General features: G+C 48.3%; 1 pseudogene; it reads left to right on the top strand.

Moving 5' to 3' along the window:
- Positions 1–3977: 3977 nt before the first annotated feature.
- LOC125757689 (uncharacterized) lies at positions 3978–5966 on the top strand (annotated as a pseudogene).
- The last annotated feature ends 19976 nt before the right edge of the window (positions 5967–25942 follow it).

Consider the following 25942-nt stretch of genomic DNA (forward strand, 5'->3'; position numbering starts at 1 on the left):
ATTTTCGTCGTAACACCTGCCGAACAAAATGCGTTGAGACTTCTTCCACTACATGGCATTTATGTAGTGCTTTTAGGGGCGAAGCTCCTTAAGGCGGCACCCGTTCGTTCCTCGTAGTCGTAGTAGTGCGTAACCGGTCGTAACGCTAGTACCAGATCTTGACCTCCAAGGTGGTGCCGGTGGGAGATTTTTCCTGTGCGTTGTTGAACAATAAAAAATTCGCAGCGTGCGCGTTAACTAAAAGCCGAATTCTTCTGTCTCTCATTCCCCATTAGCAGCCATTGGCATGTTCCAGTAGGAGGGGGGCGCTGCAGGCGCGCGTGGGTGACGAACGCGCTTCGCCTTGGCTCCGCTAATGACCGTGTTTAATTGCGGTCACTCAACCCGAACCCCGCAAATCTTGCTCTCCTCGTCTCTGTGAAGTTCAGCGACGCAAGTGGACACCACGTTTATCAAGGTGGGCCCATTTTTGACGAACTTCTGAGCGTTAGAGGATTTCACCGACCGCCGGGTTGTTGGCTTAGTGGCAGCGACGCTGCCGCCAGCCCCGGCCGGTATTTCCCCGGTGATGGCGTCTCCAAAGACTGTGACTGGTTACGATCCTGCTTCGATGCAAATCGTAAGCATGGATACTGCGCAACTGGAGGATCTTCCGCCATCCGAAGACGAACTTTTGGACGATATGGTCCGAATATGGCGACGAAAACAGAAGACGCTGGCACCCAAGGACACCGGCGGCGTCGTCCAGCAACAGGCGGCGGCGCGCTCCGCGCATGCTACGCACGGGAACGCAGCTAGCGCGGCCTTGAAGGGAGAAACGCACAAGTCCCAATGGCGTCCGCAGCAGACGCCACGCATTGGGCGCGACGAACTCATCGTGGTGCTCAAGCCACGCACAACGCTGGATCTGAAGGAGACCTTCGTTCCAGGCCAAGCCGGGGCTGCTGTACGCAACCTCATACGTGAATGTGGAGAGGTGGAACTCACCGTATGGCCCGTATGGGATCAAAATGTGTTAGTGTGTGGACTCAACTCAGTGCCCGCCGCCGAGAGGCTCCTTGGTGACGTTATGTTGGTGGTCGGGGGCCGCCAACTTCCGTTCCGCGGACACGCCAAAGCCTCGGGCGACGTCTGCAAGGGAGTCATCAACATTGACCCCAAAGATACATCGGGCTCTCTCAAGCAAAAGCTGAGGTGGAAACAAGGCAATATCCTCTGTGTGAGGAAATTGGGTGACACCGACGTCGCAGTGGTCACCTTCGAGGGGAAGAGGGTGCCCCGTCACGTCTACTGCAGCGATCAGGTCATCCCTGTGAGACTGTATAAGAAGACGATCCCCGCCTGTCACCGATGTGGCACGGTGGGTCACCGAGCCGACATCTGCCCGAGGCCGCAGTCGGGACGCTGCGGGCGCTGTGGCTCTCAAGTGGCTACCACTTCCGAGGGCTCTGCTGAACATGAGTGCACTCATCGTTGCCTAATCTGTGGGGGCAGCCATCTGACCGGTGCTGCTGACTGTAGGGACAAGTACCGAAAGCCGATTAAGCCGAGATTGCCACCGACCAACACCAAGCGGACGTCAGCTCCCAAGGAAGCTCCGTCCACCAAAGTCAACAAAAAGAAATCTGCCTCTACGGCGGGCAAGCCCGGGCAAGTCAAGACGACCGACAAAGCCGGGACCAGGACGAAGACGTCGACCTCCAACGCCGATGATTTCCCACCCTTGGCAAACGCCCAAACCAAGGTGAGCGGTTGGGTTGGGGCTGCCCCCGGGCCTCTCTCCCCCTCCCCTACCGAAGTCGCCCTACAGCGGCAAAATGCTGAACTCAGGCGCCACACCGAAAATCTAGCTAACAAAATTCGTGAGCTAGAGGCAAAATTGGCCAAGCTCACGGAGCCCCAGGCACATGGCGGCCCTTCGGAGCCTATGCAGCAAACTGAGCCGGTGAACCTTGATGATAGGGCCTCGGTCGCGTCAGACTTGTCCAGCGATTCGCAGTGCACGGGCAGCACATCAATCGGGCATGTGCCCATTATGGAGCACCGTTTAGAAAATTTGGAACGCACAATTGCGGACATGCCAGGCAAAATTTTGGAAGGTGTCAGGGCTTCCTTCCGGGAACTCTGGCAACGCGAGCTGCCGCACATGGTGGAGAGCATAACTCCCGCTGTGACCGACTCTGTTCTGTCCATAGTACAGGGCAGGACCGGCGTCCAATTTAGGAACAGCCGCTCTCGCTCGCGTTCCCCGCGACCGGATACGCGTAGGCGACCGGTGGTCTCTCGTCAGATCATAGGCTCGCAGGAACACATCGCGGCTGCCTCCTCCCCGGAGACACTGGTGCCACCACCTGAGGCGCCACCACTATCGGGGATTGGGCATGCTCCTAACAATTAAAATAATATTCACTATGGCTACCCAGCCCCAGCGGAAAGCCAATAACAAAATCGTAGAAGAAAAATTCGAGATCGTCCAATGGAACTGCAGGGGTTTTCGAAACTGGAAGAAACGGTCGCACCTCCAGCTCTACCTGCAGTCGCTTGGTACGCCACCGGCGATTTTGGCGCTTCAGGAGCCCGGATCGGAAGCTAAATTTACTGGCTATAGCTCGTTTCAGGGAGGTCCTACAACGTGTATCCTGGTGAACAAGGCATACACCGCAGTCGCAGTCGACCTTGACTTGGATAATGAACAAGAATACAGCATGGTGAAGGTCCTGCCACTTAAGCGCCGGGATCCGACAATACATATTCTTAACATTTACTGCCCCCCGCATAAGCCACGCGTAACTTTTAACGAAATTTTCTACCGCGCGCTCAAATCGGCTGGCGAGGAACCTCTCATGATTGTTGGGGACTTCAACGCTCCCAGCCTTCATTGGGGTTACCACTTTGAGAAGACGAGAGGACGCAAGCTGGCAGAGCTAATCTCCACACTTCGTCTTACGCTACTCACGGATCCGGCATTTCCCACACGCGTGGGCAATTCGGTAACCCGTGACACATGTCCTGACCTGTCTCTCGTTAAGAACGCCAAAGATGCCACCTGGAAAAACTTAGGGGAATCCCTTGGTAGCGATCATTGCCTTCTCCGGATAATTCTTCCGGTTAAGGCGGCTCGCAAAAAGTGGGGCCAAGCCAAATTAACTGATTGGAGCAAGTTCAGAACGCAGGAGATACCACTCGTGCTCTTTTCCGGCGGCTATGCGGAGTGGGCAAAGCATCTGCATACAATCCAGCAACAACACATTAAGACAATTCAGACTACCGAGCAGATCCCCGCAGTGGACAATCACCTCCTGCGCCTGTGGGAGGCACGCAGAAGTCTTACCAAGCGGTGGAAAAAGCAAAAGCTCAATCGCAAGCTCAAGGCTCGCATCGTTGAACTCACTGAGCAAGCCGCACAGTATGCCGCCCAGCTCACTGACTCAAATTGGATAGAGAAGTGTAATTCAGCAGCACGTCAGATGAGCTCGAAAGGGACGTGGCGCCTCTTTCGCAGCCTCATTGACCCTACTCAGACGAGAGGAGAGACGCAACGACAGCTCCGGCGGGCATTGCACGGGTATCACGGCACGACGGCTCAACTCGCGGACACCCTGTGTGACAGATATCTCTGTCGCATAGAGGACCCAATTGGGCCCGAGTACGAGTACATGGGCAAGCCTAATCTAGATATTGATGCCCCTTTTACATTACATGACCTAAGGGCGGCTTTAGCTAAGATGCGCAGAGGTACGGCTCCGGGCCGAGATCACATAACAGTCAATCTGTTGGCGAATCTTTCGGACTCGGCCTGCCTCCACTTGCTAGAGTACATTAATCAGATTTGGGATGGACGTCCACTCCCTCCCGACTGGAAGACCTCCTTGGTCACCTTTATTCCTAAGCCAGGCAAGATGGTGAATACCGACAACCTGAGGCCCATTGCACTGACTTCGTGTGCGGGTAAACTTATGGAGAGAATGGTGCGGGATCGCCTTTCTCCATACATGGAAGCTAAGGGCCTCTTTGCAGACACTATGTTTGGGTTTCGCCCGCATATGTCTGCACAGGACGTCCTTCTCCAACTACACCGTGACGTAATACAGCCCACCGCCATGCGCCACAACGACAAGGCGATCCTTGCCCTCGATCTTAAAGGTGCCTTTGACAACGTTCGTCATGGCAGCATCCTGGCAAACCTGAGCACCTCAAACTGTCGGCACAAGGCATTTGCCTACGTAAGAGACTTTCTCTCAAAGCGTCAGGCCTTCCTCAAAATTGAAGATGACGAATGTGGTCCATACACTATGGGCACACGGGGTACTCCCCAAGGAGCGGTCTTGTCGCCGCTTCTCTTCAACATTGCCATGATGCAGCTTCCACATCAATTGGCCCGGGTGGAAGGAATTCATCACGCACTCTACGCGGATGATATAACAATTTGGACTACTGAAGGGAGCCTTGGAGAAATGGAGGACCGCCTACAGCTTGCCGCCTCCATCGTCGATAGCTATGCAATCGGCTGTGGTCTCCAATGCGCGCCTGCAAAATCGGAGCTTTTGCACGTCAGAACAGATCCGAAAGACAACACGAGATTGCGTATCTCTTTGATGGGAGCTCCTATCAGAGAGGTCTAAGAGATCCGGATCCTGGGCTTGTTCATCGATAACAGACTGAGACCGGAATCCACCATCACCAAACTTAAACGCATAGGCGAACACGTCGGACGTATGATCCACCGCGTTTCCAACAAACGCGGCGGGTTGCGGGGCAGGGATGCGTTTCGGCTTGTCCATGCCTTTGTAATCAGCCGGATCCTCTACTCCGGACCCTACCTTCGCACTACGAAGCAACACGATCAACGCATTGACGCCATCATTAGGAAGGCTACAAAGCGAGCTTTGGACCTCCCGGTAACTACCTCCAATGCCAAGTTGTCGGCACTGGGGGTGCTCAACTCCTACCAGGAGTTTAAGGAGGCCCACCTCGTAAACCAATATACGCGACTTTCGGAGACTGTATCTGGGCGCCGCCTGTTAGACCGCTTGCACATAAAACACGACTGCATTCCAGAGGAGACATGCCGAATTCCAGAGCTGTGGCGCCACAAGCTCTGGGTTTCTCCACTACCTCGAAACATGCACTCGCAGACACACGAAGGCAGACGAGGGGCGCGCTCTCGGGCCCTCGAACACCAATATGGATCCAAGCAGGGTGTATACTACGTTGATGTGGCAGGGCCGTCGCCCACCGGATTCTACACGGCCGCCGTAGTTCACCAGGACCAACGCGTTAATGGTCTCTCCTATCGGGCTATCAACTCCGCGCGGGCAGAGGAGGTAGCAATAGCGCTTGCCGCCTCGGACACGAACTCGAGGGTGATCATCACAGATTCGCGCAGAGCCTGTGAAAACTACCTGGCGGGCGAGGTCTCACCTTTAGCCTACGAAATTCTAAAGCGAGCCGCGAGGGATTCGGACCCCTCACCTAAACGCATCATTTGGACTCCGGGCCACCAGGGCCTTCGAGGTAACGAGGCTGCGGACGCGGCCGCCCGCGCGCTTATCCCCCGGGCACCTCACCCAGGCTTTTCCGGCTCAGAGATGCAACCGCTTCTGCGATTCAAAGAAATCCTGGCTCACTATTGCGAACGCCATCGGCTTTTCCGGGTCCCTGCTAAGGGCCTGAGTAAAGCCGATGAACGAACCTTAAGGCGCCTGCAGACCAACACCTTGTTGTGTCCTGCAATAGTAAAACGTTTTGACCCGAAAGTTGATGGGCGGTGCCCTCACTGTGGGGAAGTCTCCGATAACGTTCACATGGTTTGGGCATGTCAGTTGAATCCTTCCATTCCCCCTAACCCTTCCCCTACTAGAGAGGCATGGGAGGCAGCCCTACTCAATTGCTCAGCACTGGAGTCTCAACGGGCTCTAGTCCAACGGGCGCGGGTAGCGGCGTTGTCCAGCGGAGTCCCGGAATAAGGACTCCCCCTATGTAAAGGGTCCTTTTGGGCCTGCAAACTCTCATTTTATTTAATAAAAGTTTTTCACACACACACACAGTAGGAAACGTTAGTAGAAGTAGAAGTGTAAGTGTTAGCTAAAAGCCGACTTCTTCTGTCTCTCATTCCCATTAGCAGCCGTTGTTTACCTCCAAGGTAGTGCCTGGTGAGATTTCTCCTGTGCGTGATTAAACAATAAAAATTTTGTTGGAAACGCTGTTGATTGATGAAATAAACCAACGAAAGACGCCAGATGTTTTCTAAAAGCAAAACGAAAGAACGCCAGATGTTTCTAAAGCAAAACGAAAAGACGCCAGCTGCTTAACGAAAGACGCCAGATGTTTTCTAAAGCAATGGTTTTCTAAACAATGAAAATTCACAGCGTACATGTAAAATTAAAGTGAGCTGCAAGTCGTCATAACTCATCGAACCTTTAGTATAAACGCGCCCGATCTCACGTCGGTGATGATGTACTGGGCAGAATTCACGGAAGATTCACGGTTTACCAATGAACCTCCGCAGCTTCGCCCACTCATCATCATTCACTCCGTGGATATGCTGTGATTTTTTTTCCGAAGCAGTTGCAAGTGACGTCGTGGCTTTGTGGTAGGACACCTGCTTTCCACGCAAGCGGCCTGGGTTCGATCCTCAATGGAACCGAAGATATTTATTTTTTTTTACTTGCTTCTTTCTCCATTTTTCGGTCACGGACGATTTTTCGCTCACAAGCTACGCCGTCACGGACGCCGACGGCGGAATTTTCACTCCCGAGAGGGGAAAGGGGGAGTTAAGGGAGAGGGGAAGTGGAGAGGGGAAAGTGGGAGTGGAGAGAGGGAGTGGAGAGGGGAAGTGAGAGGAAGAATGGAGATGGGGAAAGGGGAGTGAGGAGGGGAATTGGAGAGGGGAAAGGGGAGGAGGAGTGGGGGGAGGACACAGGGGGACAGGAGGTGTAGGGAGAGGGTTTGCGCATGCGCAGTAAGGGTGGTCACGCCGCACACCACCACCACCGGATTGAACTCCGCCATAAGCTGCTTCACATCTAAAAAAACACTTATTCCATAAAATAACCAGACCTTTGTTGCATCACTGTCGTGCATGTAATCAATCGATGAAAGCTCTGTGCTAAACTCTTACCTTTTTATTCTGTTACTGGCGCAAGAACAAGTGCGTGCGTTGAACGTCTCCGTGGCGCTAAAGCGCTGTCGATCACGTGGCTTTCTTGACTAAACTTATCAACTGTCCTACATTTCATGGAGAACTGAACAATAATAAAAAATGCGTATTTGGGCGAGCAGTGCTAATTGCACAGGAATATGGGCTGGTATGCAAATGAACAAGAAGTAAACACTTAAGTAGTTCAGTCGTGCTACAGCAGTGCGTAGTACATAGAACACAAGCCCAACACGTACAGAGAAAACAACCAAAAGCGTCATAAAGTGCTAAGCGCAGACTGTCATCCAGGGCGAGCATCCCTTTCATCGGCAGATTGCGCTTCTCTCACTAGTAATAATAACATTGGATGATCTTCCTGCATCGATTCAACAATGAAGAGCTTATATAATACCAGTAAGCTGCAATCAACGCATTTTATTAGCCGAGAATCGGCTCAACCCGCTCACATCGAAGCGCCGCTGTGTGCATTTGTATACGCGCCGCCAACGGCCTCTCCACACTAACGCGGCGACGGTGCTGCCACCTATAGGTCGATCTCGCGGCCAATTCCATAGTCAACGTGCGCCGTTCGCTCTCTCTCGCCACAAGGTGAGCGCTGTGGGGGTGGCGCCCTCTCTTGCGCTCAAGCAAATGGATCGTCACGACTGCAGACGACGATGCACGCCGCGACAGCAGACGGCGACGACGATGCACGCCGACACGCCGAGACCCTAACCAACGCCTCCTCTAGAAAGATGCCTGCCGCGTGAGCCAAAAACCTCCTGCCCTACCCTTTCCCTCCTTCACCGTTTCTAATGAGAGCAGTAGCTGGCGATCCTTGCGGTGGCCGCTTGCAACACACATTTGCGCATGCGCACATTAACCCCCTCGACGTCACACCACGCCAGCCCCATTGAAAACAATAGGGGAGAACGTGGCGCCATCTCTCGACAAGCGACCACAATTCAAGGCAGGACGGCTACAATGGGATAGCCAGCGACGCCGCAGGCATGTTTCTAGAGGAGGCGTTGCCCTAAGGTACTTCGCCCCTAAAACTCCTTGGACAAATCTCAAAGTAGATTGAGCGTAGATTTTTCCTGCATTAAATCATTGCTCTGGCCCTCAGGGCTCCTTTCAGTTGACGCTGCCCCTTGTTTGATGACGTATTCGTGCAAGACATTTAAACGGCGTCATTCCAAACATTTTCTTTACATTGTAGTCGTTTGCTTAAAGGATAAAATGGAAACCTAATTTATGTTTTGCAGGACAATTGATTGTGCTGATCACAAGCAAAGCTATTTTGGATAGTCAGTCGAACTCTGAAATATAGCTTGATCTATCACGGAGGCTCTTCAGTATGACATAAACTCGGTGTGGCCTGCAAGTTCGGCTTATTTGGCAATAATAATCTCACGCAGTTATTTACATGGCAATGAACTGCTTTGCAATCGTGCGCACCGCGTAAAGGCTACAAGCGGAGCACGAAGTTGCCGTTTTCTCGGGCGCCCTCTTTTCAAACAGAGGCCGGTTATAACTCTCGTCGGTGGGCGGAGCGTCTGCCGGCTGACGTCATGGATCTGCATCTCCGCGTCGCAAGAGACATAGCATCCTTATTGGCCAATAGCCGACATAAATCAAGAGTGGTGTTTGGATCAGATGCGCTTGTTCCCGTTGGCACTGTGTATAATAGTTGTTGTAGTTAAATAAACAGGCTGAAATATCGAAAAACTTCGTTGCGAGTTTTCGAAAAGATGACTCACTTCCAGTAGAAGCCAACTGTCGTCTGCTGAACTCAGTGCGCCCGCTCACGTTCGAGCGTAACTTAAATTTGACCGCACGACCTTTTCGGTACCGCAGCTTCTTGTGCTTCGCTTGTTTCGATTAGTTTTGTATGCCATAAGTGGCCTCAAACCTTACAAAACTTTTGTGTTGCGTTGAGTTCTAACGACACGGATCTCGTGCTGACTTGATCAGTGCGTGCACAGAGATCAAGTTGCAAGCAGGTTCTGAATTAACAGACCGGAGAGCGGCCCTTCGTGAACCATGAGGATTGGATTATAGCTGAGGGTTTTACCACTATTATTTTGTTGACAGAGAATGCACACGATCCTTTGACCTTTGGATAATACACTTCACGTCGAAGATATCCCGAAGATGGATTCAGTGGTGAGGTCGAAGTACTACGACCTGAGCTGTCAACTCACTGAGAGTACTTTTGCTTCCAGTCGTCTTCAAAGAACAACCATCAACCTGTGTTTAAGCTTACGTATGGTCACTACATAATTTGTGGGACGTCATGCAGGCCGGAGCGAACACTTTCGGCTCCGAATTCTTCGGTTCATTGTGTCGTGCCGTTATAAAAATGATAAACGTGTGCCCTCTTGAGTGCTTCTCCATATATCGGCAATGTTCGCTCGCCCTAAATTCGTGAATATCAGTGTGACATAGGTATCTTCAGTTGGCCGAACGTATGAGCATTCCATGGGCGTGTGCTGTGGGGCAATTTTAGTAATTTCTTCCGCGAGCTGCACGCGTCCAGTGGCAGCAGCGTGTTCTGAGCTGTTCTAAGACCGCCTGCCTTTGCATTGTAGGGGTCTGGGCCAGCCGCCGCGCAGAACCCTTCACAGACGAGGACGAGACGCTGAGCACGGCCACTCGATCTCCCCGTGCACTGAGCAACACGTCTTCACCATTCCAAGACTCGGCCGCGACTCACTGTCAACGGCCACTGAGCGCGAGGCGCGAGCGTGTCCGTGTCCATCGTTCTCTTCCACCGTCGGTGCGCTCGCGGCTGCCGCACCCATAGCATATAAAAGTTAAACACGAAGACGCCACAGTTACAAGGATTTTGTAACGTGCCTATATTAAAAAAAAAGTGCATTTAAAACGCGCTTACTGTCGCGAGCTGCATGCAGGGGCAGCAGCGCCTTCTGAGCAGCTGAACGATAATCTACTTCCGGAATTAGCACATATTTGCAATTCGTGCTTTAGCGTGGCATACAGTGGTTCGCTATAGTTGATACTTTGTATTTAGTTGCTTTCATACTCGGAGACTACCTACTATCTTACTAATTCTTACGTTATTGTTAAGCATCACGCCACCGCGGTAAAGCGAATGCCAATAGCGTGCCCCGATGTCAAGCTAATCTAGTAACGTTGGTCAGAACAACATCCACAAATTTACCAGTGACATGTCTCCCGCAAAATAAAATAGTTAATGGACTTGCTCTTCTCTTTTGTGAACTTCCATGTGTACTAGGCATTCCCCGCGCACAGACGACGCAGGACGAATGAAAAAAAAATATGTATTACAGTCCTCCTCAATGAAACAGCTGTTCTTGAGAAAATAATGGTTCGTTTGAATTGCTAGTATACTATATTCACTGCAATAGACAGGTTGGCTTGTTCGCAATTCAGAATTTTACATACATAACACAGAAACACGAGGACTATAGCAAATAGGCACAAAACTGGAAAAACTCGCTCATATGTACACTCCCTGGTCCTTATACAACAGGTACCTTCAATTATGCTACGATTGATGAAATATCACCAAATCTACGCTAGAACACAGTGATGACTTGTTGCCTAACTGCCTGCATTTCTCTTCCACAATTCTACAATGTATACTAATGTGTGAATCATCTGTTCTACTTGTTTGGTAATAAAACACAAGCCGTGACGTTGGGCGAGCAGTGTTTCACCAATTTGTGTCGCATTCAGAAGTTCATATCTTCCTTTTGCATGCACGACAAATAGTCATACCACAAGTGATACAAGAAGCAGTGTTTGCACTATTTTATTGGAATCAAAACAGTAGCAGTTCTGATGTCAGTGTAAGCATATGTGTATTTCCATCTTTGTGCATAGAACCTGCGCCCAATACTGAACACGTGGAACAACATATACAGCACAGCCCGATCACTATATATAATTCACAGCAGTAAAGCAACATGAAAGTAATGCGTAAAACCTCCTCATACTGCCTACTGACATGTGCTCTTCACAGTGCCAGTATCTAAGCACAATCCAAAGAAATGGGATGCACAAGGAACTTAGTGTCAGCCTGCACATGAAGGCAACTAAATTAGTACAATAAGGCTAGTTTTACGTTAGAGAAATATGCAACCATGGCATGCATGTTCCAGTTTTTTTATTTCATTAGTTTGCACTGTAGCATCAAAACATGTCGCACATGATCATACAGTTGCGTTTTCCTGCAGAAAAGCCTAAAAGTGATTGTAGAGCCACTTACCGCGATTTATAAAAGCACTCAGCAATGCCCACAAAATGGCAACGCTGCATTCATATATCGCTTCACATAATTACTCACAGATATGTGAAAACTAACGTAAATTTCTGAAATTATGCTTGGGAACTTGTCGGTGTTGTCACATGACTACAATGTACCAATACTTCTATTGTGCATAATTAGTACATCTATGTTTACAATATATGCATGCCAGCATAGCGCCATCTGGAACCAAATGTTCTTCATCTTTAATTCCTCACTTCATGGCTTATGCATAATTACACATTGAAAATTAAGCCCAGCATTAAGGCTGCAAAGTCAACTTGGAATTAGGCAATCACATGCTTAAAATAAATACTTCCTATAAGAAGTGGCTGATGGTTTGGCACATAGGATCCTAGGACTTGATATGCCATGAGGTTGATAAAAATTTGACCACGCATGTATAGAGGCTATAAAGCAGTCAGGACGTAAGTTCGTAGATCAAGAAAGCGGGAAAAAAAGACGCCAGGCCTGCGCTGAAACCGCAGCACAGTCACAGCGAAAGCTGGAACAGCGGCGTTTCTAGAGCCCGTTGTAAGCTCTCTTGGGGCTACAATACAAGTACACTAGAAAGGTACCCACTACGCCATAAATCACAATTTTTGTGAAGTTGGGAAGCACCTACTAAGCCATTATTTGTCATTTTGCGGAGAAGCGATGCACCAGCTACACGTCTGTAAGGCATTATGTGCACTTGGTTCGAAGCTTTAAACGACCCAGCAGTTATGTAATCTGCATTGGGTGACGCCCGGTCGCTATTTCCCTCTCCCGCCATGCTGTATAACATACGTTGACGTGGGAGAGAGACGGGGGGTGGGGCGAAGAACTTTACTGAGACCCCGACGAAATGGATCATGCGCTTACGGGCTTCCTTGGCAACCAATACAAGTGCACTTGCGAGGAACCCACTACGCTATAAATCATTAATTTTACAGAGACCCCGAGGAAATGGATCATGCGCTTATGGGCTTCCTTGGCAGCCAATACAAGTGCACTTGCGAGGAACCCACTACGCTATAAATCATTGTAATTTTTGAGAAGTAGGGCAGCAGGCATGATGCCATTTTTCGTCATTCTACGGAGAGCCATGGTACCTGCTAAACGCATGTAAGGCATCATGCGCACTTTGTTGATGCTGTGCCTGATGACGACGAAGAATTATGGCAGAGCCCTGTAATGGGTTGGAAGCAAGGAGGTTTAAACCTCCTTGTTTGGCAGCATTCAATAACCTACTCGTTGCGCAATTCGCATTGTGTGACGCCTGGTTACAGAATTCGCGTTGTGCGACGCTTGGTGCTTTTTTACTCTTCTACCACGCTATATTGCATATGCTAATGTGGTTCCTTCCCGACATGAAGCCTGTATAGGACCTTTTTGCAAAGCAGTTTCAAGCACCGGCATGGCTCAGAGGTTGAATACTGGGCTCCCACGCAGAGGGCCCAGGTTCGAACCACGTTCCATTCTGGAATTTTTTACTTATTTAGTTTTTTTTTCTTATTTCGAGCGATACTGGTTACGGACACCGGCGGCGGCGGCGGCAGCGGCGGCGGCGGCGCACAACTACGGCGCCAAAAACGGCCCGTGAAATGATCTCATAACAGCTTTCGCTATGAAACGAAACCACAACTCACATAGAAATGAAGGGGACAGGACGACGCGGTACTAGCAAGTGAAGTTCACCGCGTGTTTGGCTTTTTTATACATGTTTGTGCTCTTTCTGCTACTGCATAATTCTTTAATTTTGTACTTTTTTCATACTGTGTGTGTATATCTTTCTGCGGTTTGCATTAAACTTCAGTTGGCAGTAGCTCATCATCCTGTGCCTTTCATTCTCATTTCTCTGTGCTGTGGGGGTTTTTCCCGTACTTTCTTTAACTATCAATGCACATCAACTCGTCCAACTGTCCATTTTAGGATAAAGTTTGCGGAATAAAGCCGGCTCCATTAACTGTCATATTGAACAATGCGAAGTTTTCAAATGCATGCCACTGGAAAGGTTGCACGCAGAGGCCCAAATGCTGTAAGGTGCACAAAATGTTCGAGATATTGTACAATTAGGCACAGTGGAGTGTTCCCACAATACATTGTCTCCTGCACAAGCAGTGGGGAGCAACCCTTCATGCTTTGCCAGAAATGTCTACCTGAAAATGATACAAAAAAAGAAGTCCATTAAGCTCTCTGTGTCCGTAAAAATGAATTTCTTGCCAAGGACTCATACTTGACTATACTTATTGCAGACTTTTTAACAAAACTTGAAACAAATGCAAAATTGTGAGGCTGCTAAGTAGTTACTTGTGAATTTTTCCCTTAAAGTACACACGGCGAGAAATACAGGAAGGTAAAGAAATGCAAAACAACACCAGAAGTGTTACTCTTGTCCTGTCTACCACCATTCGGATAGTTTTCGATGTCAGTCAAGTTAGCATTATAGTGTAAAGGGGTGTCAATGTTAGTGAGATTCACTTTGTATTTAAACACGTTGGACACTAGCTTCTTGTTCAACCACAGCTGCTCTGTTTAAGACTGAAGATTGGGCGACTTGGTATTGATTCATGGCAAAAATTAACAGCGTAGTTGTAATGAGGACAAAATAGGATCTGGACACAATATCAGCGCTTTTACCTTGCCAGAAATTGTGTCAACAGTGAGAATACTGTGTACAGATCATAAACAACTATGGCAACATAATTTAAAACAAAATAAATGAGCCCGCTTAAAAAGAATCGCTTCTTTTTTTTCTTTTGCCCGTGCGTTTCCTCCGCACGGAACGCACGCAAACGCACGGAATAAAATCCCATGCGTTTTCTTCGCACGGGATTTTATTCCGTGCGTTGAGGCAGGCCGCCTTGGCCAGTTCGTTATATAAAAGCGTATACCGAGTCTGCATGCCGTGCCAATCGGCCGCATTCAGAGGCAGGCCACAATCGGCGGTCTTAGAGTTACTGTATATGCTACCTTTAGGTAGCAGAGTTGCGCATATGTCTTCCAAACGCCGCTAGCAACCATGCATTGCGGAGAAGCTGCGCTCGGGCTAATTTTTTTATTTCTCGACGCCGCCGCGGCAGCGAACTGAATTAACACTTGTCATCGACAGCCAATGTTTATCGCTGGTCTTCGACTCGCCTGACATGTTAATCGGCGCACGGTAGGCATGTCGCCTGCGAAAACGAAGCGCAACTTCACCGCATAATTGTGGTTGCTAGCCGGACCTATGCGCAACTCTGCTACCTAAAGGTAGCATATACAGTAACTCTAGGCGGTCTGGCCAGACCGCGCCGCGCAGCGAGAAGCAGCCGACCGGAACTATTAGCTGCCAGCAGCAGCCGTCAACACCGCCAAGTTACGCGGAAAGGAAACCACACAATATTGAAGCGAGGTGACGTAATGCACTGGGCGGGGCACCTCGAACGGCGCTGCCGTCTGCTCCGGAATGAAGCGAGTTTAGAGGGAATGCGTCAGGTAAAACTAGCGATCGCTAAATCTCCGGTCCTAGTTTAGCTTTTAGAAAAATTTTTTTCGGCTATATATTCCTGGGAAGGGCCCGATAATTCCAAGGTGTTTTCCACACCAAGCGCGACGGGTGGTTCATGGCCCCTTTAGGCAAAGGGCTACATATAGATAGTTCGCACGTACGCGGCTTTGAAATGACTTCCAACTTTTCAAGTGCAGATTGCGATGTCGTTGAAAAGTCAGCTTTCCACAGGATGTGTTTTAGGGGCGAAGCTCCTTAAGGCGGCACCCGTTCGTCCCTCGTAGTCGTAGTCGTAGTAGTCGTAGTGTGTAACCAGTCTTACGCTTTGACCTCCAAGGTGGTGCCGGTGGGAGATTTTTCCTGTGCGTTGTTGAACAATAAAAAATTCGCAGCGTGCGCGTTAACTAAAAGCCGAATTCTTCTGTCTCTCATTCCCCATTAGCAACCATTGGCATGTTCGAGTAGGAAACGTTAGTAGAAGTAGAAGTGTAAGTGTTAGCTAAAAGCTGACTTCTTCTGTCTCTCATTCCCATTAGCAGCCATTGTTTACCTCCAAGGTAGTGCCTGGTGAGATTTCTCCTGTGCGTGATTAAACAATAAAAATTTTGTTCAAAACGCCGTTGATTGATGAAATAAACCAACGAAAGACGCCATATGTTTTCTAAAAGCAAAACGAAAGAACGCCAGATGTTTCTAAAGCAAAACGAAAAGACGCCAGCTGCTTAACGAAAGACGCCAGCTGTTTTCTAAAGCAATGGTTTTCTAAACAATGAAAATTCACAGCGTACATGTAAAATTAAAGTGAGCTGCAAGTCGTCATAACTCATCGAACCTTTAGTATAAACGCGCCCGATCTCACGTCGGTAATGATGTACTGGGCAGAATTCACGGAAGATTCACGGTTTACCGATGAACCTCCGCAGCTTCGCCCACTCATCATCATTCACTCCGTGGATATGCTGTGTTTTCAACAAGCCCAAGGGGTGCTTCATGACCCCTTTAAAGGATAAAATGGAAACATAATTTACGCTTTCCGGGACATTTGGTTGTGCTGATCACAAGCAAAGCTATTTTGGATAGTCAGTCGAACTCTGAAATATAGCTTGATCTATCACGGAGGTTCTTCTGTATCACATAAACTCGGTGTGCCCTGTCACTTCGGCTTATTTGGCAATGAAACCGTCACGCACCTGGTTTTCTGTATGCTGTCTTTTCAAAGACATCGTAATCTGCACGTGAAACGAAAAGTCGGATGTGAATTCGAAGGCGTGTACGAGCGAAGTAAAGGCGCTAACACTCGTATTCGCCATGTACGCAAGTACACAGATAGTAGCTATTGCCAACTGATCTAACTGCATGTGTGTAAGTTTCGTCTGTTTATTTTATTTTTCCTAGGAAAGATCCGTAACCTGCCAAGGGGGCTAATCGCGCAAGGCGACGTGATAACTGTCTCTTAATTCCTCTGTGCATACCTAATGAAGGGTGATTCCACGTAAGATCGAACAAACGATGGCTGGTCGACCTCTCAAATTTATTTCAAAATTTTATATATTATTGCCTGATGAGTGAAAAGAAGAGATCCGCAATTTGTTTTGCCGCCAAAAATTTTTTCGAAGCACAGGAAATCAATAATGATGAAGAGGTGGAGTGGAGCGCTATTCCGCTTTGCAGTTTTGGCCAACTTTCGTTATGAATTGCACAAAATATATTAAAGTTAGGTAGCTGAAATTTTTTTAACTAAATATATGCAAGTTTTTGCTTCTGCTCAGGTATTTTTAGTTTTTATGTGTAGTGTAGATGTTTTTATAAAAAACCTCAAAATTGGCCCAGGGAACGTTATTTTCGTTACTTTGAACGCTCTTATCTCAAAAAAGCCTTGTACCAGAGTGACAAAAATTCCGCATTACGTTCTTCGCATGCTTATCTACCAAACTGCCGAATCTTATAATTATATAACGTTTCAGTAAAGAGATACAATCGGGCTAATTTCAAGAAAACACCGAACAATGCAAATTTCTGACGACAATTTAAAAAAAAAACATTTTTTATATTGTTTAAACTTTGTCCACTTATTCTCCTCCACATCAGCTTTCACAATAATTGAAAACATGTTGCATAATATTGTTGCACTAATAGTTACGGCCCCTCCAATGAGACCCTTAGGCAAAGATTGGCAATTCCGACTTCTTGCCCAGCAAGTGTATAAAATGCAGGCCGGATTGAATTTCTTTTTATTAAAAGGCCAGCAGGTACCGAAAAAGGTGTCGCCGGCACTGAAGACGTTAATTTTGAAATTATTTGGTCACTGCAGCGGCCACGAGCGCGGGGCTACCGAGCAGGCGCGCGCGCACCCGAGATGCTCGTTGTAAGAGACGGCGCAGTGAGAGCTCGTTTTCGCGTCCTCAGTCCGAGTGAGTTCGAAACAGCAACACCTCTCGGGTGACTTGAACGCACGTGCACTGGAGCTTCGCTATTCTATCCACCCTCTGTTCGCATCGCAGCTAGGCGCTGATAACACGGCGGAGCTGGAAGCAAGATGAAAACTCTATAAGGGAGCTATGAGCGATGGCTTCACGCACGCTGCTGCCTGAGAAACGGCGCTGCGCCAGTTGCGATCAGTGAAAAGCGTGAACGTGGTGCTCCAGTGGCAAAGAAAAAGCATGGAATGTCAAAGGAAAGAAAAGCAAAACTATCGGTAACCGTATGCGCTTGCCTATCTTAGATGTCGGCAGTAGACGGCCTGAATTGGCCGCGCGCTCGGTGCGCTGTTCACACTTCAGTCCGCGCGGATAGGTCTTGTGCTTTGCTCTTGCTCTACTCCTCCTGTGCGTCCCATGGCGAGAAAGTATAGCTCTGAATGAGTGTATTGTGGAGACTACCTTTCGAAGCACAAGAAGCTTAAAGGAGTACTGACACGAATTTAAAAAAAAATTCGGATTGTTGCTCTAAATAAAAATACTGGTGTCGAGAAACCTAAAACGACTATTGTGGTGCCTGGGAATGCATCGTATATATTTTAATTAGCGCCACCTTAAAAAGACACTTTCGGTTTCGATATCGAGGGGGTGGCTTCTCAGTATCGTTTCATAGCAGTGTGACGTCACGGAGATACATAAACTCGCGACGTACTAGCGGCAAATCCGTCATCTGCTCGTGGTGCACATACACAACGATGAGTGAATTGTCGTCCAGTGACCCTGACAGTGATTTCTACGATTTAGGCTGCATGCAGGACGCAGAACTCGCAAACTCGGGGGAACTGTCTTGACTCGTCGGGATAATGTCCTTGCAGTGGGGCTGGCTTGCAGATGCTCAGCGTCGAAAACTTCAAAGTCAAATTAAAATATTTTATACGTGTTCTCCGATTCCAGTGTGTGGACAGCGTTGAAACTGCATACCAACAAAGCAAGAAAATGTCCCTTTTGCGATGTCTCAAAATCGTGTCACTACTCCTTTAATTATTGCAAAGAAGCCAAAATTTCGCAGAGTTACCGACCTAGACATAAATGCTTTGAACGAACGTTTAACGCCCGACAGATCAGCGACTGTCAGTGAGACGGACTACTTGTGCTACGCGTGCTTTTGCTACCACTGCAATGAAAGATCTTCACGGAACGCACAGTTTAACGATGACATTCGTATGCCCCCTGAAAAAGAAATCGACGTCATTAACCAGATCACTGCGACTACCGGTGCACGTGCGTTCAAGTCACCCGAGAGGTGTTGCTGTTTCGAACTCAATCGGTCTGAGGACGCGAAAACGAGCTCTCACTGCGCCGTCTCTTACAACGAGCATCTCGGGTGCGCGCGCGCCTGCTCGGTAGCCCCGCGCTCGTGGCCGCTGCAGTGACCAAATAATTTCAAAATTAACGTCTTCAGTGCCGGCGACACCTTTTTCGGTACCTGCTGGCCTTTTAATAAAAAGAAATTCAATCCGGTCTGCATTTTATACACTTGCTGGGCAAGAAGTCGGAATTGCCAATCCTTGCCTAAGGGTCTCATTGGAGGGGCCGTAACTATTAGTGCAACAACATTATGCAACATGTTTTCAATTATTGTGAAAGCTGATGTGCAGGAGAATAAGTGGACAAAGTTTAAACAATATAAAAAATGGGGTTTTTTTTAAATTGTCGTCAGAAGTTTGCATTGTTCGGCGTTTTCTTGAACTTAGCCCGATCATATCTCTTTACTGAAACGTTATATAATTATAAGATTCAGCAGTTTGGTAGATAAGCATGCGGAGAACGTAATGCGGAATTTTTGTCGCTCTGGTACAAGGCTTTTTTGAGATAAGGGCGTTCAAAGTAAAGAAAATATCGTTGCCTGGGCCAATTTTGAGGTTTTTTATAAAAACGTCTACACTACACATAAAAACTAAAAATACCTGAGCAGAAGCAAAAACATGCATATATTTAGTTAAAGAAATTTCAGCTACCTAACTTTAATATATTTTGTGCAATTCATAACGAAAGTTGGCCAAAACAGCAGATCGGATGAGCGCTCCACTTCACCTCTTCGTCATTATTGATTTCCTGTGCTTCGAAAAAATTTTTGGCGGCAAAACAAATTGCGGATCTCTTCTTTCAACTCATCAGGCAATAATATATAAAATTTTCAAATACATTTGAGAGGTCGACAAGCCATCGTTTGTTCGATCTTACGTGGAATCACCCTGAAAACAACAGTCAACGAAGCCAAGGCAAGGACAGGGGACATTAGGTGTCGTTTTTAACTGTATTGCACTATGACATCAATGAAAAATAATTAACGATGAAGAAAATTCAACTGGCTGCCGTTTGGAACCGAACTGCCGGTTGGGACCGAACTGAAAACCTTCAATTTACGCGTATGATGATCTGGCAATTGAGCTACGACGGTGGTCGTTTCGCAGTCCACTTTATTAACGCGATAACGTTAAAGAGCTCGTTTCGCAGAAATTACAATGTCGGCGTCGGTGATGGCGTTGCTGGTTCTGAGGGAAAAATCATCATCTTGTCCGTGACAAAAAAAAATTGAGAAAGATGCAAATAAAATAAATAATAAAAATGTTCGGATTCGAGTGAGAAGCGAACCCAGGCCTGCGTGGCAAGCAGGTGTTCTACCACAGAGCCACGTTATTTCTCGAAACTGTGTCGGAAAAAAACACCCCAATGAATAATCCAGAAAAATGCAAATAAAAATAAATAATAAAATTCTTCGGCTTCCAGTGCGAATCGAACCCAGGCCGTCTTCGTGGCAAGCAGGTGTTCTACCACACAGCCCCGCTCTGTGTTGAAACGGCTTTTGAAGAAAACACTACATGAATTTCATGTAGTGGAAGGAGTCTCCTTAACGCATGTACTGTTGCGTGGCAGAAGCGAATGGGTCTTTTAAAGGCCCACCTATTACAAAACGCTCTGACATATTTAATCATCATCAAAACCATCAACAAAGTGAAAAGCTGCGTAGGATCGCGTGTTGCCTTACGGACGCGTAGCGGGCCCTTCACTGATTCACAAAAGGGATAATTACGGCGTGGTGGGCACTTAACAACTGTTCTTGCAGTCGGCATTCTAGGATACTGTGAAACGACCAATGTTACGCGCACAGTCGTTCGTTTCCTTACGGCGTGTTTGAGGCATGCACCGAGAACCGAAGCCAGGCTAGCAATTGAGAAGGCAATGCGCACAGGGCCCGATAAGCTATCGCGTTTTACTCTTGAAGGCGAGGCTCAAGCGTACTCCAAGTTTTTGGGTATTTCTGCGAGTGTAATCCGAGGAGTGTTATCCAGCGTACAAACTTGTACACATCGTACAATCTGCGTTTGTATGTTGTGTTTTTGTCGCCTGATACGATTACTGCCACCAGGACCGTTGTTACCAGTTCCCAATTCCCTGCATGGATGTTAACGCCTTTTTAGGGCGCTGTAAAAAAACGAAAAAGACTGTAATAACAGTCTTTTTCGTATTACGTGCGGGAAAACTGGCCGCGCTGATAAAGGAAAAAGAAACAAGTTGTACCGTTTTCGTGTCTTACGTAATCTTGCGTACGTCGCTCCTTCGCGGTAAACAATAATATACGCAGTTGGTACATACATTGGTGCGCACCAGTATCCTTCATCGAACTTATTGAGTTAAAAGAAAGTAAGAAAAAGAAACGACACTAGTGAGAGGCGACGTGCATAAAGGGTATGCAAAGTAAGGGAGAAAAGAAGGTTGCAGGTCTTTGTTTTCCTAACGTGATCTTTTCTGCACAGCAAAGGATTGTCGAGTGTCAGAGATTTGACTGGCCTCTGGCGTAGCCAGGCAGGGGGGGGGGGGGCACAATTTCTCAGTCTTGCATATGTACACGGACACATACAAGGAGACGCACGAACATCCATGAAATATAGTTGAACCCCCCCCCCTACCCCACCCCCAGAAAAAAAATTTCTGCCTACGCTACTGCCACTGTGATTGTTTGGATAACAATCAATACCCCTAATCCTTAAAACCCACATCTCTTTACCCTTTGAATAATATACTCCGTACCAAGAGATGATTGTGTTGAAGTAAAAATAAAAAATGCTATACAAGGCACCGGCAATGTGAGTGGCCCCACAATCGGCGCGTGAGAATTGCTTGGACGCTGCATATCTTGCTTCGATCGGCAACTTCATTTCTATGCATATATTTAGGTGTGCGCCTTGGAAGGGAGGCGTGCGATGAAATTTCTATTTAGATATTCGGATAGCGTCGGTCAGCTTATCAAACTTTTGTTGTTTCTCAAATTTTAAAAATGCTTACTTTACCTTTTTTTCTCTCCTCCCGTCTGCGTCTTCCCCCTCGCCTTCGACACGCAGAGTAGAGAGTGAGCGATTTGTGCACACCGGCTAAATTATTTGCTTTTCAATGAAGGGCTCTTTCACTCTCTTTCTCTCGCTGGAAGGCAGGGGGAAAGGGGCGCGTGATTTCATTTTTGGACTTGTAAATCCTATTATTTTACAAGCAGGCCACGGAAGCTCATATATCTAAGGTCAAATCATCACAAAGAGCCCTTATACAGCTCTGCCTATAGATACGGAGTGTCCTGTCCAGACTATAGACTACAGACTGTTGACTGTCCCTTCGTTAGAATCCCCAGCCGTTTGAGGCAGGGGCGTAGGCAGAAATTTTTTTCGGGGGGGGCACCTCCTTGATCTGTAGTGGGGACGAGCAGGCAGATATGGTCGAGTGTCATTTTCTGCTCTGTATGCTATGGCAAAAAAAATTTCGGGGGGGGGGGGGGGCACGGGCCCGGTGTGCCCTAACGTGGCTACGCCCCTGGTTTGAGGCAATGAAACTCTCGTTTGCAGCATCTGCACCATTAGAAGCAGTGATCCACCCCAGGATTTGGATCACCAATACGTGCTATATACTTTGTATTTGGCTCTTTTTTTTTTAAGAGAATCGCGTAGGGGGGAGGGGGGATGCACAAATTGCGTAGGGCAAGCGGGAAGCGGGCATGTTTGGTCGCTTTTTGTGGAATTATTTTTAATGTGTGCACACTTGCGTTAGATACCGGCTTAGTAAACTGCTTAGCCGCAGTTCCAGTATGTGTAGCTCTGCAACTGCAGTATCTAATGGCCCCAATACAGTAACTAATAGATGATTAAATGCGGGACCCTGCGCACACGCGTGCGTTGCTATGTAAAATAAGATCTTCAAACCTTCAATGCCTCCAGGGGGCCGCGATTGGCGTGCATTAAAGGACTCACCTGTAGGCATGCAACTGCAAAGTAATCCACGACTTGCCGACACTTGAACCGTTATACCAGCGCAATTACGGCGATGTAGCCGTTGGAGAGGGAACAGGGAACTGCGCCGCATGCACGATTGAAGAAAATTAAGTGTCAGCCCAGCACTCGCTTCCACTCTGTAGGCAATGTTACGGCAGCACAGCCGCGGAAGTGTATAGTCGTGAGCTATATCCGGTGGAACACTGAAATTACCTTTCACGGGTCATCACGCAGTTGGCAAGCGCAAAAGTGTTTATAAAAAAAATCAGGAGCCCTTCGCCTATTGACAAAATGGGGGCAAGCTTGGTGTGGGCGTGCCTGACCGGGAGCTCTCGTGGTCGTCTCCACAACTTGGCATATACCGAAATTGGTGTTTTTTATTGTTTCTATCCATGGGAGTCTTCCACTCATCGTCGACGGCGCCGACGCCTGCACCACATTGGACAGATTTAGTTGAGCGTCCGCAACAGCTTTACGGACGTAGCATGCCATAGGAAATGGCTGGCAGGCTGCGTCCACAGAGCTGCTGTGGACGCCCAACGAAATCTATTATCAGCGACACGGTCGCCGCAGCAACGCTAGAGCGTCAAATTAACGGTCTATTCTTGCTGTCACTGGTTTGAAGAAGACTTTGAATCACCTGTGGCTCATATCCGCATACCCCAGCCCACGGAGCAAGAATTCTTGAGGAGGCGAAACTGCGCTCGCTCGGGCGTCCTAATAAAGTCACGAAATCGGGCACAGCGCTCACGCGCCCTCTGTCGAGAGAGTCCGCTAGCGGAGAAGGAAAAATGCGCGCGTCCCTCTCACCGCGCTCTCCGACGAAGCTCGTCGGTTCAAGGCCATTCGTCGCCGATTCCCCGTTCGCGCTTCACGCCCGAATGGATGTGTTCTTGCGCGTCCTCGCCGGCTCCATATTTTAACGCGACAGCGTTAAAGAGCCCGTTTCGCAGAAATACCGGTGTCGGTGTCCGTGTCGGTGAGGCTAGCAGTTGAGAAGGCGATGCGCACGGGGCCCGATTATGCTATCGCGTTCTACTCTTAAAGGCGAAGCTCAAACGCACTTCAAGTTTTTTCGGTAAATTAACGAGAAAAATGGCGTCACATACAGGAAAATTACCAGCGTGATATTTTTTGTACAACGTGAAATAACGTGAACTCAATGAGTTAGGTAAAATTTATTTCAACGAATGATGGGACTCACCCTATATGCCATCAATTCAGATTTAGGTTGTTGCGGCGGCCGCATTTAGATGGGGGCGAAATGCTAAAGGCCTGTGTGCTTACATTTAGGTGCATGTTACAAAACCCCAGGTGGTTGTATTTTCACATTGTCCTTTTTTGAGAACAGCAGACAAGTATCTGGCACAGCGCGCGGAAAGATTGAAGGCACGGCGTCTCGTAACAACACTGGCCGTTTCGGTTTGTCAAGGAGAACTTCGCCACCAAGTTCACCATAATAGCGCCGCCTGTCTATGTCACTGTCCGAGAAGTGCTTCTCGCAAACCTAGTCACGAGGCGTCAGCTGTCGGTGTTTTCTTGGTATGGCGCGAGCCCACGCTTCCAACCTCACTGGGTCACAATGAACTTTGAAGGTAAATTACCTTCTCCTTGCAGGACGCGTACCCACTGCTGCAGTTCGGCACGACACATTTCCGCCCCATCCTGAAGAAGCACCGGTCTAAATCTGCAAAGCACTCTCCTTTATCGCGGCGTGAAAAGCGCGCGCAAACATCGAGGAGTCGGCGCCGCCGGCGCAACGCGCGGAAGCCACTGAGAGCGCTAAAGAGAAAGAAACCAGCAAATCGCGAAGGGAACTTTCCGTCCCAAGGCCACCTACGCATGCGCGCGCACAACATGCGAGCGAGGAGCGAGGGGCGCGTGCATGCGGCGGCAGACGTCGTCTGCTCAGGGGCCACTACTAGCAGTTCGTTTCAAGAGCAGTACGGCCTATAATTCTGGCAGTATCGATTAGGAACTGCAGCTAAAATATCTGTCATATATACCGATTGATGTTACAGACAGAAATATTAGAAATTTTACCATGTACGAGGCGCTATCACGATTTTTATGCGTCGCGTCCATAGAAGAGCATGTAAAAGATGGCAACAGGCCGAAAGCGTCATCTGTCGTGCTTCGGCGTAACCGCATTCCGCCGTGACGCTATCGCGCCGCCCTCGCGCGTTGCCGCGGCCGAGAGATTCTCGTCCTCAAATACTTCTTTCTCCGTGCCCCAGCCCATGGTATGCGGCTATGCGGTACAGTTGATTCAAACCCAGGAACAGCGAGAATAGACTGTTAATTTAATGCGCTAGTGTTGCGGCGCCCGTGTCGCTGATAACGTGGTGCAGGCATTTGCGGCGGCGTTGTCGATAAGGGGAAGATTCCCATGGAAGGAAACAATACAAATTCCGGCTCCAACTTGAATTGAAACCAGGCATTTTGCATAAGAGTCAAGTGTTCTACTGCTGCCACTCCAGTGCTTTAAAGGGGTCCTGCAACACTTTCTCAGCGTGGTCAGAAACGCTGCAGATTGGTAGTCGAGTCTCCTGAGAACACGCGAGCCAAACATTTTAGCGGAGCTCGCGGCCCAGAATTTACAAATAATTCCCAAAGTCAGCTAGAACTCGTTCCCTCTTCTTTCTACAAATGATGCTACATACCCAAATGACGGCGCCTTATACCCAAATTTCACTCCATTGGCTTATATTGAGTATTGTGAGTTGCGCCGTTACTGCGGCCACCGCGAGAGGACGCCACGTGTCCACGCTCGCGCTCGTGATCACACTGAAATTAAGCCGTGCGTTCGAAGAAAAACAAATGAAAAAGTGCTCAAGGTCATGACGCACGCATGACGTAACTTCTTTCACCGTGCCATCCCTCCCGGCTTTGCTTCCAGCGCGGTCGTCGGGACAAGAGAAGAGAGAAAGCAATCACAACGTGCGACAAATATCTGTAACGCCACTCGTACCTGACTGATTTTAAAATTTTTGCGGGGGTCGATTCGTGAGGCAATAAACTCCCTTTTTTAAGCCATTCGATGGTTACTTGGAAAAGTAAACACATTTAAAATGCTTGGGAAAAAGACCGTTGACAAGCGTCATCGAGTTTGCGCACCGAATCCAGGCATTCGCACACCAAATGCCTCAATTTGGCATCCTTGTTTAACATAGAGCAAATAAACTCACTTTCCTTCACAGCTTTCTACTTAGCCGATACTCATGGTGAAAGTGATAGGTTTATTGTATTATCAGTGTATAACTTAGCATATAACGTAAATTGATGCTGCCGTACAGGCTCTAT

Source organism: Rhipicephalus sanguineus, chromosome 3 (assembly GCF_013339695.2).
Source record: "Rhipicephalus sanguineus isolate Rsan-2018 chromosome 3, BIME_Rsan_1.4, whole genome shotgun sequence".
NCBI lineage: Eukaryota > Metazoa > Arthropoda > Arachnida > Ixodida > Ixodidae > Rhipicephalus > Rhipicephalus sanguineus.